This window comes from Manis pentadactyla, chromosome 11, assembly GCF_030020395.1.
Source record: "Manis pentadactyla isolate mManPen7 chromosome 11, mManPen7.hap1, whole genome shotgun sequence".
Classification (NCBI taxonomy): Eukaryota; Metazoa; Chordata; class Mammalia; order Pholidota; family Manidae; genus Manis; species Manis pentadactyla.
Window position 1 is genome coordinate 283,999 of NC_080029.1, and position 17,896 is coordinate 301,894.

Consider the following 17,896-nt stretch of genomic DNA (forward strand, 5'->3'; position numbering starts at 1 on the left):
TGGTATGAAAAGCATCATTAGACACTATTGCCAATGGGGTATTAAAATAGGACAGAGAGCCCCTCGGTCACCATGAGGAAATGGGGTGTGTATGAACAGGGAACAGTTGATGTCATTGCGTGGAGAGCTACTGAGAGGGGCCATCTGGGACCCAGGTGCCTGGCCCAGCATCGCAGCCCTGAGGCTCAGGCAGACCTGCATGCCCCTGGTTCCCCAGGGGCCCTCCCCTTCACTAGCCTGGGCCTCCTCAGGATGCCCGTGGGCACAGTGACCTGCAACCCACCTGGCCCTCTACCTTACACCGCTGAACTGTGCCCGTGCAAACACACCAGATTCAAGGAGAAATCCAGGCATGACTGAGGAGTCATCCAACCACTCCCTCTGGGCCCTGCCCTATCCAGAAACACCTGGCCCTGTCCACGGGCCCTGCTCTGCCTGCTGGCTTCTGTCCTGACTGAGTGACCCACAGGTCTCAGCAATGGGGTGCGGGCATGAGACGTGTGTCTGGGGGAGTCATGTTCTTCCCTGCCTCCAGGTGTGCAGGCCAAGGATGACATCGCACTGTGGGGAGGGCATGGCGAAGTCCTCATGGGTGCTGAGACTCACCTGTGCCACCTGCTCTCTCAGTACTGGAATATTCTGAGGTGGACCTGCCCCCCACAGGGAGGGGGCTGGAACCGGTCGGTGTGATCTGGGCTAAGGGGACCACTCAGCTCAGCTCTGACCTCCAGGCCCTAGTCAGCATCTCTAGGGACACAGTCAAGCACCAAGTGATCCTACAGCTGCTCAGTGTGATGGCCGAGGACCCAGGCCTGTACTGCAGTGCCCAGAGCTCTGTGATGAGGATTCAGTGGGAGCCGGACACACACCTCCCCTGGGAGAGCAGGTTGTGCAACAGGGGCTCAGCTTCCCTAAGGAATCGCAACCGTGCTCTAGGGCTCTACCCCCTGCATGGAGGTCCAGCCCCAGGGCTGCTTTAGAGTCAGAGCTCATGCAAATGGGGCCCTCCCTTTGCTAATGAAAAGCAGCTCAGCTCTGACCCTGCAGCTCTGGGAGAGGAGCCTGAGCCCCAGGATTTCCAGGTGTCCCCAGTCGGTCATCAGGACTCAACACACACAGCTCACCATGGAGTCTGGGCTGAGCTGGGTTCTCCTTGCTGCTCTCCTAGAACGTGAAAAGGAGACCGTAGGGATGTGGGTTGTGTGAGTGGGGGAGGCAGTGGACCAGTGACAGATGTGTCTTACCAATGGGTTTCAGCCCTGGGCAAGTTCACTGTGGATTCAATGTGAGCAAAGAAATGACAGTAGAATGTTCTTGGAGTAAAAGAGTTATACCCACTTTATTTCCATGGTGGCAGGTTAATCACTAAAATCTTGTTCATTCAGAGCGAGTCTGCAGGCCGCAAGCCAGTCTCCGACTCTGGGCTTCTCTGCCACCTGAGCCATCGCAGTCCCTGTCCTCATCCCTGCCACCACTCCAGCCTCTGCTCTGCTCTCCTGCAACCTTGTATCCCATGCCACTGTGTCACCCAGAGCATGGCCAGGGCTCTTACTATAGAGTCAATAATGACATGTTCCCCACACGTGTGTAGTGAGCTAGCCAACCATGGTCAGGTGAGAATCCTGGCCACAGGAACCTTCATTTTATCCACAGGGTGAATGAGATTTCAACAGCCTGAGTCCATAGGAAGTATGTTTACATGTCAGCAAGCAATAACAATAGCAAAGTAATACTAATAATGCCGTTGTCCCGGGGTTGGTCCAGAGTCTGGGTGGAAGCTGTCTACTCCCAAGGTTATGACCCTGTTATGAAACAGGTGCATTGGCTTCTGTTGATCCAAAGATCAGAGGCTTCTACAGATCCGTGAGATTCCTCAGGTGATGGGCTCTCTCCGAGAAGCTTTCCGGTTGTTTGGAATTATATATTGACTCTTCAGGGGTTCCTATCTGCTGAAAACTGTAACCACCCCAAAATGTACCCTTTGAAACTTAATGGCCAATGTGCTGTGTTAGGAGGTGGGGCCTCTGGGGAGCACTTAGGTCAGGAGGGGGAGCCCCAGGGACGGGGACAGCAACCTAATGGAACAGCACTGAGAAGGCCCCCCTATCCCCTCCCTTCACGTGCTGTCACAGGAAGGACAGCCACCCAGGAAGGAGATTCTTCCCAGTCACCCAACCTGCTGACACCTGATCTTGGGATCCCAGACCCACAGCTGTGAGAAAGAATTTCCTGCTGCTTATGAGCCACCCCGTCTGTGGATCTTCGTTACGGCAGCCAGAGCACAGGAAGACACTGGTGAGCCGTGAACCAAACACTGACTCTGGGGCTGTGCAGCGAAGATTGTTGTCAAAGTTCCTGTTAAATCCCTTCAGTGTGATTAAAGGTTATTTGTGTGTGATGTTTCTCTCAGTACGTGGAATGAATAGGTTGCCTCCCACGGGAGTCTCGGGAAAGATGGAGTGGGAGGCAGCCGTCACCTGTTGGTGACGTGAGCAGGTACAGTACACGGATTCTTTTAAACATTATGCAGTGTCCGAATGCATTAGGGCCAAGACTGCTATGGGAGGAAACATGTCTAAGTGCACGGTCGTCCCCGGGACCATGTCACAGGGGGTCAGGGGTGTGTCCGCAGGGAGGGGACCCTGATGCCCTCATGTCCAGTGGGAACACCTTGGCACAGAAGAAAGTTTGGATAGTTTTATTACAGAATATTATTTCTTCAGTATTCCTGGACAACTGTGGATGTGGGGAGAGTGGCATTTGAGATGTAATGACGCCTTGCAGGGCTGGTGTATGATGAGGCTGGAAGGTGTGCACCTCCGTTACAGGAAGTAACAGCAGGTCTACCGCAAATTGGAAACATGAACTCAAGCATGGCTTTAGGGACTTAAAGTAATGTAGGTTTTTGTAAAGGAGTCGCTTCAGGACAAGGAGAAAATACACAACAAATAAAACACATTCAAATCCACCACAGGTGGATGCTGGACAAAATCCATGTACGTGTGCAGAGGGCCATTGAGGACCGGGTGCTGGCCATGTCCCTCCGGACAGATTTCCCAGGTCTTTGATGTTCCTGGTGTCACACGACTAGGAATAACCTCCGATGTCTTTGTAAAGTGTCCTCACAAGTATTGGATTTGGGTACAAACCAGTTTGTCCACACCATGTAGTGCAGAGAAACAGATGCATTTATGTAATATTCATTGGAAGCCCTCTGGTGCCACCACGGAGCTGTGAGATTGCAGATTCTCCACGTGGGAAGACACCATTCTCTTTATTCAACTCAATGTCTGTGTCACCTTCAGGGGCTCTGACCCCCACCAAGCATGGACCTGACAACATGGTTCCAAAAGTCACATGCAGGCAGGAGCAGGGACAGGGGAAAGGAGGGGATTTCCCCAAAGTGAGCTTCTGAAGAACCAGGGGAGTGACCCCAGACCCTGGGCTGTCACATGTGCACGGGGACAGGTGCCTGGGGGTACGTGAGGCTGCACCCGTGAGGCCGACCTATGCTCATGTACAGCTGGAGCCATCAGAACCTATACTGGGGGTATTTGCCTGATCCGGTGGTTTTCCAATAAGTGGCTCAGAGAACTGAGGCTCTTGTCATCACTGATGGTTTCTGTTAACATGTTTCCATTTCATTAGAGATCAGCCTCCAGGTTATCATCAACAAGATTCCCTTAACCTAACCTTAATCACTCCTAAGGGTATAAGGGCACTTAGGGAAAAATTTCTTGTCATATTTGAGTTTCTTCTTTGTTTCCAATATTGACAACTGGGCTTCAAAGAACATGAGGGTAATAAAACGAAAACAAAGAAAAATGGTGACAGTGAATTTTTTATTCACTCAGGAGCAGAAACTCACCTGAGGGAAACACACCCCAGCAGCAGTGCCATCTCTCATCGCACATTGTCACCGAGCCCCACAGGCTCTGCTCTGCAGACAGGAGGCCCATATGTGCTGAGACCAGACTCTGCTCCCTGTCCATCCTCTGAGCCCTCTCCAGGGGACATAAGGCCTTAAGGGAAGGTCCCATCTCCCCAGGATGAGAGCCACCTGCCCATCTAAGTCACCCCCAGGTCATGGTGGCTGATTCCCCTCAGTGTGCTCATTACTGGGGACCTTCAATGGCATCTCTATTCCAGGTAACCCTGTGTCCTTTTATTCCTAAGACCCTTCTGTCTTGATTTTTCTTCCTTTTTTTTCTTCCTAGTATTGTAACATGACCTAGTGTCCAGCCAAAATCACCATGAATAATGTCCACAAATGTCACCAGCATCTCAGAGCCCCACATACCTGTTTCTCCCTTCCTGGGGATGAGCTACACTTGAAACCCACCAGCACCCCCATGAACCAATGCCCACCTACCCTACAGTCCCCTCTGTGAGTACATGAACACTTTCCATCCAGGTGTCCCCACCTCCTGGAGGCAGGATGGGCCCTTCATGTATGTCTGTTCATTTAAGGCCCAGAGAGCACCTGGACACTTACAGACCCACATGAAAGTGGAGGTGGGGACCTCTTCCCCTCATCCCAGAGCAGCTCTGCCCACATTCCCAGGTCCCACAGTGGTTCCCAGGTGCTCTCGGGACCACCGGAGGCATCTCAGGACTCTGGGGCACTGAGCACGCCCAGGGGTGCTCAGGATACACCAGGTGCTCATGACACCCTGGGACACGCAGGATGCACTAGGGAACATCAAGACTCCAGGGGTCGCTGAGCACCCACAGCACAAACAGCAGCCCCAGGAGCAGGTGCACAGGGAGGCTGCTTCCTGCCAGAGTCTGTGGTTTCCTCTGCATCTAACTGCTTCCCATGGAAACCCTCTGTGCACCTCATGCCTTGGGAACTGGGCATTTCTGGCTTAGGAAACTTAGTTGTGATGTGTGGTCACTTTATCACATGCATCAAATACAGGGGGTCACCTATGGAGGCAGCAATGTGTGCAGGGGTCCCAAAGCAGAGGCTTGAGGATGCTAAGGGCCCTGTGGGGGGTTTCTCAGTGAGACTCTGGGTGGGAATCTTCGGAAACCACGAAGGGCAGTCTGAGGATTGGAGTGACACCCAAGGCATCCTGTCTGGAGCATATGGCTGGAGGACCTCGTGGGGTTGACATCTGATCCTCCTCCTCAGAAAGTGTCTAGGTCAGACTGGTGTCTTTCTTTGCTAGACTGTGTGACCACATCTCTGTCTGCTGCTCCCTGATGTGGCTTTAGGTGTGAACCTGGGGCTCAGGTGTGACCTAGGCTGGGGAGCCCCCAGCACCATAAAAGGCTGATGGGACGTCCACACCATGCTTACCAGGGACATGCCTGCTCCGTGCACACATGGACCCCAGGGAAATGCAGTGGTAGTTAGAGGCCCAGGGTGAGGCTAGATCAGTACCTGGGATGTGGGTGCGGGTCTGTGAGGCTCAGCTGTCCTGCAGAGGCCACCCTCACTGTGGGATTGGAGAGTGGGGAAGGGTGGTGACTGAGAGTTCAGGGGTTGGGACATTGGGCAGTCTGGGCACCACCACCTCACAGGGCCACACTGTCCCTCCTGAGCCGCAGCAGAGGTGTCTGTCCCATGAGCACATTGTGTCCCTCAGCCCTGCTCTGACCGATCCTGGAACACCCAGGTTTTCTAGGACACACCCCGAGTTTCAGGGCAATGAGTTGGTGGACGTCATGACATCTGCAGATGCCCTTACAGGGATTGTGGGTAACTGTTGGAGACATGAACTGGAGGGGACAAGCCAGCCAGGTGGCCCAGCTCTGAGCACGGCTGTGGTCAGTTTATATGACACCTGCCCACACAAGCAGGTCTCTGTCAGTCACTGGGTTGCTTTTGCTGTAACTCCTGTTCGGTAAGGCAGTCATAACAACTGGATTTAACTGGCCCGGGTTCTTTATTTGGGCAGCAGCTTTGCGCAGGGAGAAGGCAGGGGGCTGGGCGGTGCTGGGAGGTGGCAGCTCCCGGAGCTCCTCTGACCCGGAGGGAGGGGCAGAGGCTGTGGAGGGAGGGGGTTTCTGACACTGTCCCGCAGGCCAGGGAAGGTCCCAGAAATTCATGGGGGTGTCTTTGACCAAAGTGTCCCTTCAGAGACCCCCTCCATCTCCCAGATCCTGCAGTCACTCCCAGGGACAGTTGACAGCCCTGACGGCTTCAGCAGGAGCAGAGGGTCAGTGTACGGGCACCATGGTGGGGAGCGTGGCCCGTGTGTCCCTCCAGGAGCCACGTGCAGGGCAGCCTCAGGCCAGCACAGCGTCCTTGGGTTTATTTGAGAAAAAATGGTTTTACTGATCACTTATATGAGAAACGCAGGCAGCCTTGAGGTCTACAAGCATTCATTCCAAATGCCGTATTCCTTCACTTTCCTCAAGCTCACAGCCCAGACTTGCTTTCCCCTGAAGGAATTGTGAAAAGTACCCCAATAGCTCCTGGCCCAGGCTCACTGGCCCCTCAACATTAAAGCCCCCTCAGGGCATCCATTTGTGTGGATTCTCGAAGATGAGATCACCTGTGAAGCCCTATAAAGACCACGATCTCCTGGGTGTGAGGAGGAGGGAAGAGGTCAGGGGCAGGAATCCCAGGGACACGAGGACTCATCCTGGGGGAAGCCATTCTCCCATCGGGTTGTAGTGATGCTGGTGCACAGGAACACATATGTTACAGTCAGTAATGTAAGTTTAACAGTGTGCATTTCCTGGGCACTGCACCTCAGCAAGCAGGGGTGGGGAACTGTGGGTATCAGAGGGGCAGGAGGGCTGGAGAGTTAGATACGGACCCAGGAAACATTAGAGCCCTGAGCGCAGGTGTGTGAGCCTGGCTTCCTCGGTGTTCTAGGTAGGACTGCGATGACGCAAGTCCCACATTCCCATGCAGAAAGGGCCTGAAAATCACTGGGAATGTGGCAGCTCTTCACTGGAGATGAACTTGGGAGCAGGTGGGGCCACAGGGAGGAACACAGACTCACACCCAGGGGGTCATCCCACAAGACACGGTCTCAGGGAAACCTTCCAGCACACGTTTGTAGTCTTTTTGCAATTTTATATGTAAATAAATGAATATGCATGGCTTCCTATGACACTAGTCTTTGCACAAGTGTATGAAACAAATCACAACATGGGTCACTCATTTCTATCAATACACTAACACACAAACAAAATTCTTCTACTTTGAAAGCATTTTAATGTGTTAAGCACCCCTAACACACACCCATGCTCTGGGGCTCTACCCACTCCACAGATGTCCAGCCCCAGGGCTGCTATTGAGTCAGAGCTCATGCAAATGGGGTCCTCCCTGTGCTGATGAAAAGCAGTCCAGCCCTGACCCTGCAGCTCTGGGAGAGGAGCCCGAGCCCTGGGAGTCCCAGGTGTCTCTAGTCGGTCATCAGGACTCAACACGCATGGCTCACCATGGAGTCTAGGCTGAGCTGGGTTCTCCTTGCTGCTCTTCTAAGAGGTGATTGATGGGGAACAGGAGACCCTTGGGTGGGGGGTGTGAGAGAGGGAAGCACTGCATGTGTGACAGGTGCCTGACCAGGACATCTCTGTGTTTGCAGGTGTGCAGTGTGAGGTGCAGCTGGTGGAGTCTGGTGGAGGCTTGGTGCAGCCTGGGGGGTCGCTGAGACTCTCCTGTGAAGGCTCTGGATTCACATTTGCTGACTATGCAATGAACTGGATCCGTCAGGCTGAAGGGAAGGGGCTGGAGTGGGTCTCAAGTATTAGTGGTAATGGAAACAACAAATACTACACTGATTCCGTGAAGGGCCGGATCGCCATCTCCAGAGACAATGCCAAGAACACAGTGGATCTGCAAATGGACCGCCTAACAGACGAGGACTCAGCCCTGTATTTCTGTGTGAAAGACACAGTGAGGCAAAGTCCTTGAGAGTCCAGACACCAACCTCCCTGCAGGGACAGAGTAGTGGCTGGGCTGCAGGGGCTCAGGACATCAGGGGGCGCTGAGGACCCACCGTCAGAGAGACGCAGCCCCAGGAGCAGGTTCACACGGAGGCTCAGGGTAGCTTCCTGTCAGGGTCCGGGCTTCCTCTCCACGTGGCAGCTCCCCCAGGGAACTTCTGTATATTTATGTTCCTTTGCTCACTCCTGACATCTCGCAGGACAGAAGGTTTTCTTGTTTTCCTGCTGATTGGAGCTCTTCTCTCCCTTGCACCAAATGTAGTGTGTCCCTCGAGGAGGCATAAAAGACCCTGGGTGGTCACCAGGGTGGGAACACCGAGGAAGCTCAGGGGACCCTGGTGGGGGCTCCCAATCAGTGTGAGTGCAGAGTGCTCTGGGGGAGCCCCTTACTAGTGCAGGGTGTGTGTTTGTGTCAACAGCCACACAGGGGATGGGCCAGCGTCGGGTGCTGCAGTCCCTCCTGGGCTCACTTTTGAGTCCCCTCCTGACCACAGTGCACAGATAAACCTAGGCTCTGACTCTGAGCTCAATTTCCTTCTTATCTGTTTCACCACCACTAGTTGTTTCCCTGCTTTGCCCTTTGCTGCCTCTGCTCCTGAGCTTAGAGGATGTGTTATCTGTGCCCTGATTTCAGTGCTCAGGTTATTTACCTGGAGCTCAGCTGTGACACCCACAGGCTCCTGAAAGGGCTGGAGGGATGTTGTCCCTCACCCTGTCCAGGGCTCCCCTGCTGTTCCCTGTGCAGACACATTGGCAAATGCGAGTGAAGCAGGAGTGCAGGGGTTGCACATGTTTGGTGACCGTGGGGAGTGAGAAAGAATGACCCTGTGCTGCTCACACTGTCACTGTGTGGCCTGCTCAACTGGGCTCTGGGCGGCCTGCAGTTGAGCCTCCCTCATGGCTGTGTTCTATGGGGTGGCCATCAGGGTTCAGGCCGGGCTCACCCAGGGTCCATGGGGATGGTCATCAGGAAGGCCAGGCTGGACCCTCAGGAAGCTGAGCTGCTGTCCACCAGCAAGGTCATCCCCAGCCCACTCTGTGTGACTCAGCCCCCATCAGGTTATCTACAAAAGCCTTCTGGGGTAGGACAATGGATGATGGAATTGAATAAAACCATAAAATATCACAGCAGCAGTCAGCTAATATCTGATAGAGAACTGGGGCCGGGCCTAATCAGCCTGCCATGTGCAATTGAACATGGCCAGGATGATTCTGTGGTCCCCCAGCAGAAAGAGGCTCATGACAGCAACAACTAATAAAAGTGGTTTTCTGAAGCTTGGCCTTTGAGCAGCCAAATAAAGAGTAAATTAAGATGGTTTGTATATTTTGATTTATTGTTTTAGAAAGACACCCTTGTGAGAGACACAGCAATGGTGCCAGGTGAGGCTGCAGCATCTGTGATACCGCACAGCCTTTGACCACAGGAGGAGGAGGGTGGGGGGATATTGGGAACATTTGTGGACTTCCTGCAGGGCCGCCTAGGGGTGCTCCAACCAGACATCCTTCAGATGGACCCCGAGTCACACCACCGCAAACCTGCCACAGACTGGGACAGATCACAGGATGTGTGGCTTCAGAAGAACCCCTGGGACAGATTTTGAAAGAGGAGTAGGTGATGGGCTTGTGATCTTGGAGTTTGGGGGACTCACTCAGAGCCAAGCTGCTGTTCCTTTTCTCATAGGAAGATGTGGTTATCCTGGATCATTGATGGTGACGTGGAGAAGCAGGCATACAGTCTGCGAATGGTCTAGACAGGTCCCACTGCACTTGTTTCAAGTTCCAAGGAGGAGCTGACATGTCTTTCAGCCCCGCTTAGCACCGGCCCTCAGAGACATGTCAGGGTCATTCTCCCACACTGTCCCTTCGACAGAAGATGGACACAGACACAACTGCACCAGGCTCTCTCCCAGGTAATAAAGAGGACGGCCCCCATCCAGTGTCAAGCCCTGTTCTGGTCTTCATCTGAGAACATGATCAGAACTGCCTTTACTAACCCCTGTACTTAAAATCCCGTCAGAGTAACGTGTTCTCCAGGAAGCAGAGGCCGTCTCTAAAGCTATCATCTTTGTCTCCGTGCCTCACCAGAATCACCTCCAGAATCCCATCCACGGCAGCATGGGCCTTGTGTAACACATCCCCAAACCCTTCCATCCCCGTCCCAATCCCAAAGCTGTGGGGTCATTTGTTCCCTGTGACTTGTCTCCCTGTGAGCAGAATGTACAGTATGAGAAGTTCAAGTGAACAATGCAGATATAAGCATTATCTGTTTGTGGAAGTTTGTGAGAACCTATCTTTTTACATGACCTGGGTGAATCCCTCAGGACCTGCCCGTCCCGTCACTTGGAATGCCCAGGTTACCTCCACAGGGACACTTAAAGTGCCTCACAAGTGGGTTTACCATTTTGCATCCCCAGTCATGACTGAGGGATCCTCATGGCATTTGGGAAGCATCAAAACAATTTCCTCCTGGTATGAGGACTGACATGTAAACCAGTGGCATGGAACTGAGCGTGCAGAGAGGTCCACACTTCCAGGGTGAATTAATCCTGTCGAGGTTGCTGGGAGTATTAGGTGGAGTATCTCTCAAAATGCTGCCCGGAAAACTGGATTTCTGCTTGCAAACAATGAGTATTTACCAACCTTACCTCTTATACAAATATCAACTCAAAGTGCTTTGAAGAGCTAAATGTAAGACCGAACATCCTGGGATCCCTGGAGGGGAGCGTGAGGGCAGCTCTTCAGGACCCTGGGTGTGTCACATTGTTCTTCTTATGACACTGAGCGCTGCAAACAAAGAATTTTTACCTTGGCATTCGTCAAAACTACATAGATTTGTCATTAAAGGACATTAGTAGGAATGTGAAAAAACACTCAACAGAATGAAATAAAAGAATTCTGAACCTGGCAAGAGTCCAGTGTCCAGAATACACGAAGAGCACTTACTACAAAACAAAAGCATGGTAAGACACCCACATTTAAACAGGGAGGCAGAAAAGGACTTGAGTGAATTTTGTTCCAAAGAAGATATACAATGGCCAACACGCACAGGAAAATATGCTCCACAGCATCAGATCTTAGGGAAATAGAAACTGAAAACACCAGGATGTACCACTTCCAGGCAACTCAGATGGTTATGATAAACAGAAGGGAAGTGCGGTTGTGGGGAACTGGGAGCCCTCTCGATACTGGGGTGGGGATGAGAAAAGATGCTGGGCACTGTGGACAACAGAGCACTCACCTGTCACCTGTGAAAGGACAGCTTGCTTGCCTCCTATATCAGCCCTTATGAATGGAGCAACGACAATCATTCCTGTGCAGTTTGTGTGGACGGAAGTTCTCATGACAGGTCGGTAAACACTCAGGCCCATGACTTCTGGTTCATAGGATAAAACTACGCTTAGCTTTGTAGAAAACTGCCTTACTGCACTCCAGAGTGGCTGTGTAGATTTTCAAACCCACCACCACCAGGTGAGCCTCTCAGCTGTTCTATATGCATGTCAACACTTGCTATTGTAAGGCCGTCCATTTTAGCCATTGTGTTAGGCCTGTATAGCAGGAGTTGGGGGTGAGGAGGAGGGGACTGGGTTTGCTCTGGTCCTGATGTTCTCAGAGGTGTGGACACCATGCCTGTGCCTGCCCCTCAGAAGAGCTGCACACACACACACTCACTCTCCTGAAAGTCTGTTGCATTATGACCCTCCCTGGAGGGAAGTGGGTGCACACAGAGGCCCAGGGCTTGGTACAAGGACAGGACTCCAGATTCTCATGTACAAACTCTTCTCCTTCCTGCACACACAGAGTGAGTCCAGGAGGCCCCTCTCCTCAGTATGCCCATCAATGCTCAACAGCAATTTCAATCCTGATCCCAGGAGTGGGGAGGATTACACTGTCCCCTCTGCTGCCTCTTCAGAAGGCTTGCGTGAGAGCCTGTGGAAACTGAGGCACAGCGCTTGTGTAATGGGACTCATGGTGACTGCCCTTGCTCCTAGTGTCCTATCCTAGCTGAGGCTGAGTACTCACAGTGGGGCTTGCTAACCACATCAGATAATGGTCTATCAGAACTGAACTAGGGTTCTGGATAATCCTTCACCATTCTCTCTACTGGATTGTTGCTAAATCTGACACTGCAGAAAGGAAGGCTGTGCCTGGAGGGCAGGCCTGCTTGGAGAGGGCGCACGCTGTGCCCAGTGCCCAGGACCCTTGCTGAGCTCCAGTGTGACACCTCTGCTCTTTACCCTACCCCCAAGGCCTAAACAGGAAGTACAAGTATGAAGTCCTCTTTTGCAAAGGAAATTGACATTGTAGAGAAATGTCAGGGGTTTATGGAAGAGGGATCTGGGGAAGGCTCTTCCGCCTGAGGGACCACCATGTTCACCGCAGGGTGATGCTTGTTTGCCACGTCTCCTGCCACAACCTGTAATCTTCCCTGCCCTGGGATCCCTCCTATTCCGGAGCTATGCGAAAGTGACGCATGAGTCTCCATCAGGCTGCCTGGCAGGCTCCCTTCGTTGTGGACACATGTGTGTGTGGCTGTGAATGTCCACCAGTCTTCAAACACCTTTGCACACACAGTATGAAGGGTTCTTACCTATGCCTACCCGGCAGTCATCAGACAGACAGGTAGCCTCCAGGGAGCCACTAACATCAGGACAACAGGTGGCTAGAGCATCAGATGCACATGCAAAGGACCGGGAAGGGGCTGGGCTGCAGGCTGGCAGCCAGGGCCTGCCGGGAGTGACCGTTTAGGCATTTCCCTCCGTGAGGGCTGACCTAAGGTTGTGTCCTCAGGAAGATCGAGGCATCCCAAGGCCCTGTGGGATGCAGTCTACAGACTTTGTAAAGGCTCCCAGCACCATAGCTGAGGTCCTGAGCATAAAATTAGTCCATTTCCACATCAGAGAGAAATCTTCTCCCTAATTTAAGGGGACACTGCAAGAGTGTGGATGGGTGGACAGGACAATCTCCAAGCATTATTATAAGGGCTGCCACTCAGTCATTTGGGGTCAGCTTGCAGGATCACAGGAGGGTAGAGGAATGGAAGCCAACTGCCCTTAACTTGCAAACTGAGCCTCTGCAAAAGCAAACATTTGACACACAAGCCCACTTCTGAGCAGCTTGAACTCCTCCTGATACCTTGCGAGCCACTGTGTCTCCCGATTTGCCCCCAGATATCTGCAGATATGACAAGAGCCAGGACATTGAAAAACAAGTTGACCTTTTGTGAAAGAATAATGAAAACCTGGACACCGATCCAGGACCCAAAGTGGGTCTGACCCCATCCATGGACAACACCCATCTACTGGTGGGTCAGCCACCCTCGGGTGCATCCCAGAACCACCAGAAACCTAAAATACACTGGGACTGGACTTCTTAGTGGACATGGTCTGACCCTATCTTCTGCTCAGAGGATGTGTCTCTGCCTCAAACTTCCAATTCTATTCAGGCTCTGAGGTCCCTGGCCACCCCGTGCCCCTGCCCATCATCCCAGGCCTTCCTAACCCTCACTGAGCCTTCCTGGTTTCTGCCTCCTCACCAGCCAACCTTGCAGGTACAGATGTGTTGTGCAAGTGTAACAACACCGTACAATGGAACAACAAAGGAGTTCCTACTTCTCTGCACTCAGACCAAATTTCCAACTTTCCCTAACTGAGCCCATCTTGATGTAAAGTTCTCTGAATATGGTGCACTCTGGGAACCATGTGCCTGCCAATTTCTGGGCCTCCAGCAGACAGGTCAGGCTTGCAGGGCCCAGGCACACAGCCTGGGAAGGGGTGGCCCTCCCCACCAGCAGCCAAATATGCCTATCTTGGTGCAGAGTGAGGAACTAAGACTGTGGTAGACTGTCTAATACAACAGTGTGCACAGATGTACAGGTGTAATTCCTCACCTGGTACACCCCAGTCCTGCAGGATTCAAAGGGGAGGTTTGAGTCACAGATAAAAGCCTTATGAGCTTTGCAATCAATGCATAAAAATGTTTGACAAAATCCAACATTCTTTCATGATAAGAACCCTTGACAATCAGGGTATGGCAGAAATACTAACCAAACAGAGGCCAAATTAGACCAGTGCACAGCTGACATCATACTCAACAGTGAAAGGTTGTAAGATTTCCTCTAAGGTGAGAAGCAAGACAAGCGTCTCCTCCCACTGCACACATTCCACGTACACTGGGATTCAATGCCCCACATGAGGCGAGCAGGCAGGAAAAAGGCACAGAAGGCATCCATACTGGGCAGGAGGAGGGGGCACTGTCTGCTCGGGGTGTGACCTTGCATGTAGGAAACCCTGAAGACCCCACCTAGAAACTGCTGGGCTGACGGACAGAGGATGGAAAGCTGCAGGATACGAGACAAGCATACGAAGCTCAGTGCATTTCTGTCCCAAAGAGTAAGTGACCAGAAATAATCAAGGAAAAGAGTCTCCTCTGCGGCAGCATCAAACACAGGGACACAGTTCAGATAAATTCAATCAAGGGAGGATTCACACAGCAAAATGCAGGATTGAGGAGAGAAACTGCAGAAGCACAAAGAAATGGAAGCTCCCCACATTCGTGCACAGGAGAGTCAATATTGCGGAAATGTTCCCACATCACCAGCCATCTTTAGATTCCCTACCGAACCTCTATGCAGTCCCCATGGAAACACTTATGGCATTTTTTACATAAATTAAAATATCCTCAAACTCATTTATACCCACAGAAGACCACAGAACAGTCCTGGGGAAGAGCACAGTTGGAGGACTAACTCTCCCTGACTGTAAACGGCCCTCAAATCTGCTGCACGCAAACCCCGTGGTGGCGACGGGGACACCATCACCCAGCCCAGCGGGACAGGCAGAGATCCAGTAATGACCCCACGTGGATGGGCTCAAACGGTACTGACGGGAGCCCAGGGCCCTCAAAGGGGAAAGGCCGTGGGTACTGGCTCCCTGCTGTATTGGAAGTTTGGCTTCTTTCTGCAGACGATCCCACGCTGCCCATGTCAGGTCCGTGTTGTGTGGTCTGTGTGAACCCAGCCGGGCCCAGGTAAAGTACATGGGGGCAGTGGCTCCCAGGGGTGATGTGTGTCCCTGCTGGGGCCTCCAGAGAGCTTGGGAAACCCCAGTGATCTCCGTGCCTGTATCCTGATTGGCTATTGTCACCTTATGTTCTCCTTTGCAGTATGTATGCCAGCTCTGATAGACTCCGGAGCCACAGTCACTTGCACTGGTTGACCGGGTACGGGTTGGACAAGAGGAGCCCCTGATGTGTTGACTGAGCCTGGTTCCCGGGTGGGTGTGGGAGCCTGGGACTGGGTGAGGCCTTGTCTGGTTCCTGTTCTCCAAAGTGCTAATGCCCATGGGCCCGTGCCATCCATGGATTCAGGGTGTTTCTGACCTCCCTACTGTGCCCTCCACAGCCCTAGGGATTCTCCCTCTGTGCCCTCAGCTCCCAACTTGGAGGTCTTCCCTAAAAATCAAGTCTTCTGTGCCCAGTGAAGGAGGGGATGTGGTTCTCAGCAGGACTGTGGGGCTGACCTCTGGCCCCTCCAGATCCTACTGGTCCCCCAGCACAGGAAGCAGTTTGATGGCTCCCTGAAGGCCGGGTCGTCCTCTCCATAGTGGACATGAGTGGGGGGCTGCATGCATTTCTTCAGGGGTTGTTCATCCTCTTTCTCAGCCTGAATCCCTGAGTAGGGCAGCTTTTTGTGGTTTGTCCCCAACCTAGAGGAAAGGGGTTCAGGAGGATGGGGAGCCTCTGTGTGGCCCTGGATAAATTCCCATGATAACAACTTCACCGCACTTTGTGTCCAGACATCATGCACATTTCCAGCTTTACCTGTAATAGTCTCTCTGCTACTCAGGACCCTCTGCCCCAGATAAGGTCATTTTCTGCCCAAATGGCTATTATCTGAAAGACAAGAAGTAACAAGCATTGGCAAGGATGTGGATGAAAGGGAAGCATCACACACTGTTTGTGGGAATGTAAATGTGCACAGGGACTATGGAAACAGCACAGACGATCCTCAAAAACATAAAAATACAAATGCCATTAAACCAGTAAACTCCCTTCAAAGAATTTACTGGAAGCAAACAAAACCACACACTCACGCCACCCTATGTTCTTTACTGCATCATTTACAACAGCCAAGGTACAGAAGCAACCTAAACATACACCAGCAGATGGACTGATAGGGATGATATGACACATATACCCAAGGGAATGTTATTCAGACACACAAAGAATGACATCTCCCATTAGTGACAGCATGGCTGGACCCCGAAGGCATTTATACAAAGTGAAGTAAGTCAGAGAAAGACAAAAGCCATATGACTTCACTTATATAGTGGATGAAAAAGCAAACAAATCAGAAATAGACTCAGATAAAGGGAACAAACTGTGGTTCACACAGGGAAAGGGCTGGGGGAACAGGTGTGACAGTGGAATGGCAGAGACTGCCAGGGATACAGTAACTAAGTCACTGAGATGAAAATATCTGATAGGGGACATAGGCAATAACACTGTGACCACCTTGCATGGGGACAGATGGGCCAGCTTGCTGGTGAGCATCAGGGGGTGCACATGCTGCCCAATCTCCATTTCTTACACTGGGCACACCATTGCCATCAGCCACACGTCACTGAACAGAAGTAAAAGGACAAGGTGTGCTCTACAGGGTCTCTCAAGGGCTCCTTCTGCTACAACGATGTTGCTTAATAAACACAGTGACCGAGTTTTCTTCACAAGCATTTATGACAAACAAAATAAGCCTGACCACAAATGAACATGTGACATGCTTCCACTTTTAAAAATGCACAGAAGGAAAAGTACCCTGAAGCAGCACAGGGAAGATCAGTCTCTATGCTGGGACAGGGTGCAGAGGGGACAGGAAGGGGCATTTCAGGAGAACTAGGGGAGTTTGAGGGGATTGATGTGTTCACTCCTGATAATGCTGATGCTCATCTCAGCATGTATCAAATGCACATTCCAAATATGTCAGCTTATTGTACATAACTCATGCCTAATTAGAGTCACTGCATATAAAGAAAAGGGTGATGTGTCAGGGAAAGGCTGATAGACAGTGAAATGTTAGAGAATCTCCAAAATTCATCTGCATAAAATACCAGTCAGAGCAAAAGCATCATGTCCTCATGACAGTAAGGGGGGCTGCAAACCCCATGAGATGCCCCCAGCTCAGCCCCGAGCTGGTGCAGGGAAGCAGTCAGGCCAGTGGGGAGGCTCCCAGAGCCAGACCCTGGGGTTCAGGCTCACCTGAGGGTCATACTGTATGCTTCACAAGCTCTCTGCTATTCAGGTGTAGCTTCTCATCTCTAACATGGGGTAACACCTATGCACACTATGCTCCATTGTGATAAAAAAAATAACACAGGAGTGTTAAATGTTCCCTCTCGGAAAACTACAAAATGAATAATCACATTATGTAAAATGTGATAAATGCCACCAAATCCAAGGCTCTGATCCTGCTGTGGGGCTCACCCACTCCATAGACATCCAGCCCCAGGCTGCTATAGAGTCAGAGCTCATGCAAATGGGGTCCTCCCTGTGCTGATGTAAAGCAGCCCAGCCCTGACCCTGCAGATCTGGGAGAGGAGCCCCAGCCCCAGGAGTGCTGGGTGTCCCCAATCTGTCATCAGGACTCAACACACAAGGCTCACCATGGAGTCTGGGCTGAGCTGGGTTCTCCTTGCTGCTCTTCTAGGAGGTGATTGATGGGGAACAGGAGACCCAGGGGTGTGGGTGGAGGTGAGTGGGAGAAGCAGTGTACATGTGACAGGTGCCTAACAAGTACATCTCTGTGTTTGCAGGTGTGCTGAGTGAGGTGCAGCTGGTGGAGTCTGATGGAGGCTTTGTGCAGCCAGGGGGTCATTGAGACTCTCTTGTGCAGCCTCTGGACTCACCTTCAGTGGATATGATATGATATGAGCTGGGTCCACCAGGCTCCAGGGAAAGGCCTGCAGTGGGTCTCAGCTATTAGTAATTGTGG

The 17,896-nt window shown here is 52.0% G+C and overlaps 1 pseudogene; it reads left to right on the forward strand.

Moving 5' to 3' along the window:
• Positions 1–7,879, forward strand: part of LOC118919460 (uncharacterized) — a 33,036-nt pseudogene extending 25,157 nt beyond the window's left edge.
• The last annotated feature ends 10,017 nt before the right edge of the window (positions 7,880–17,896 follow it).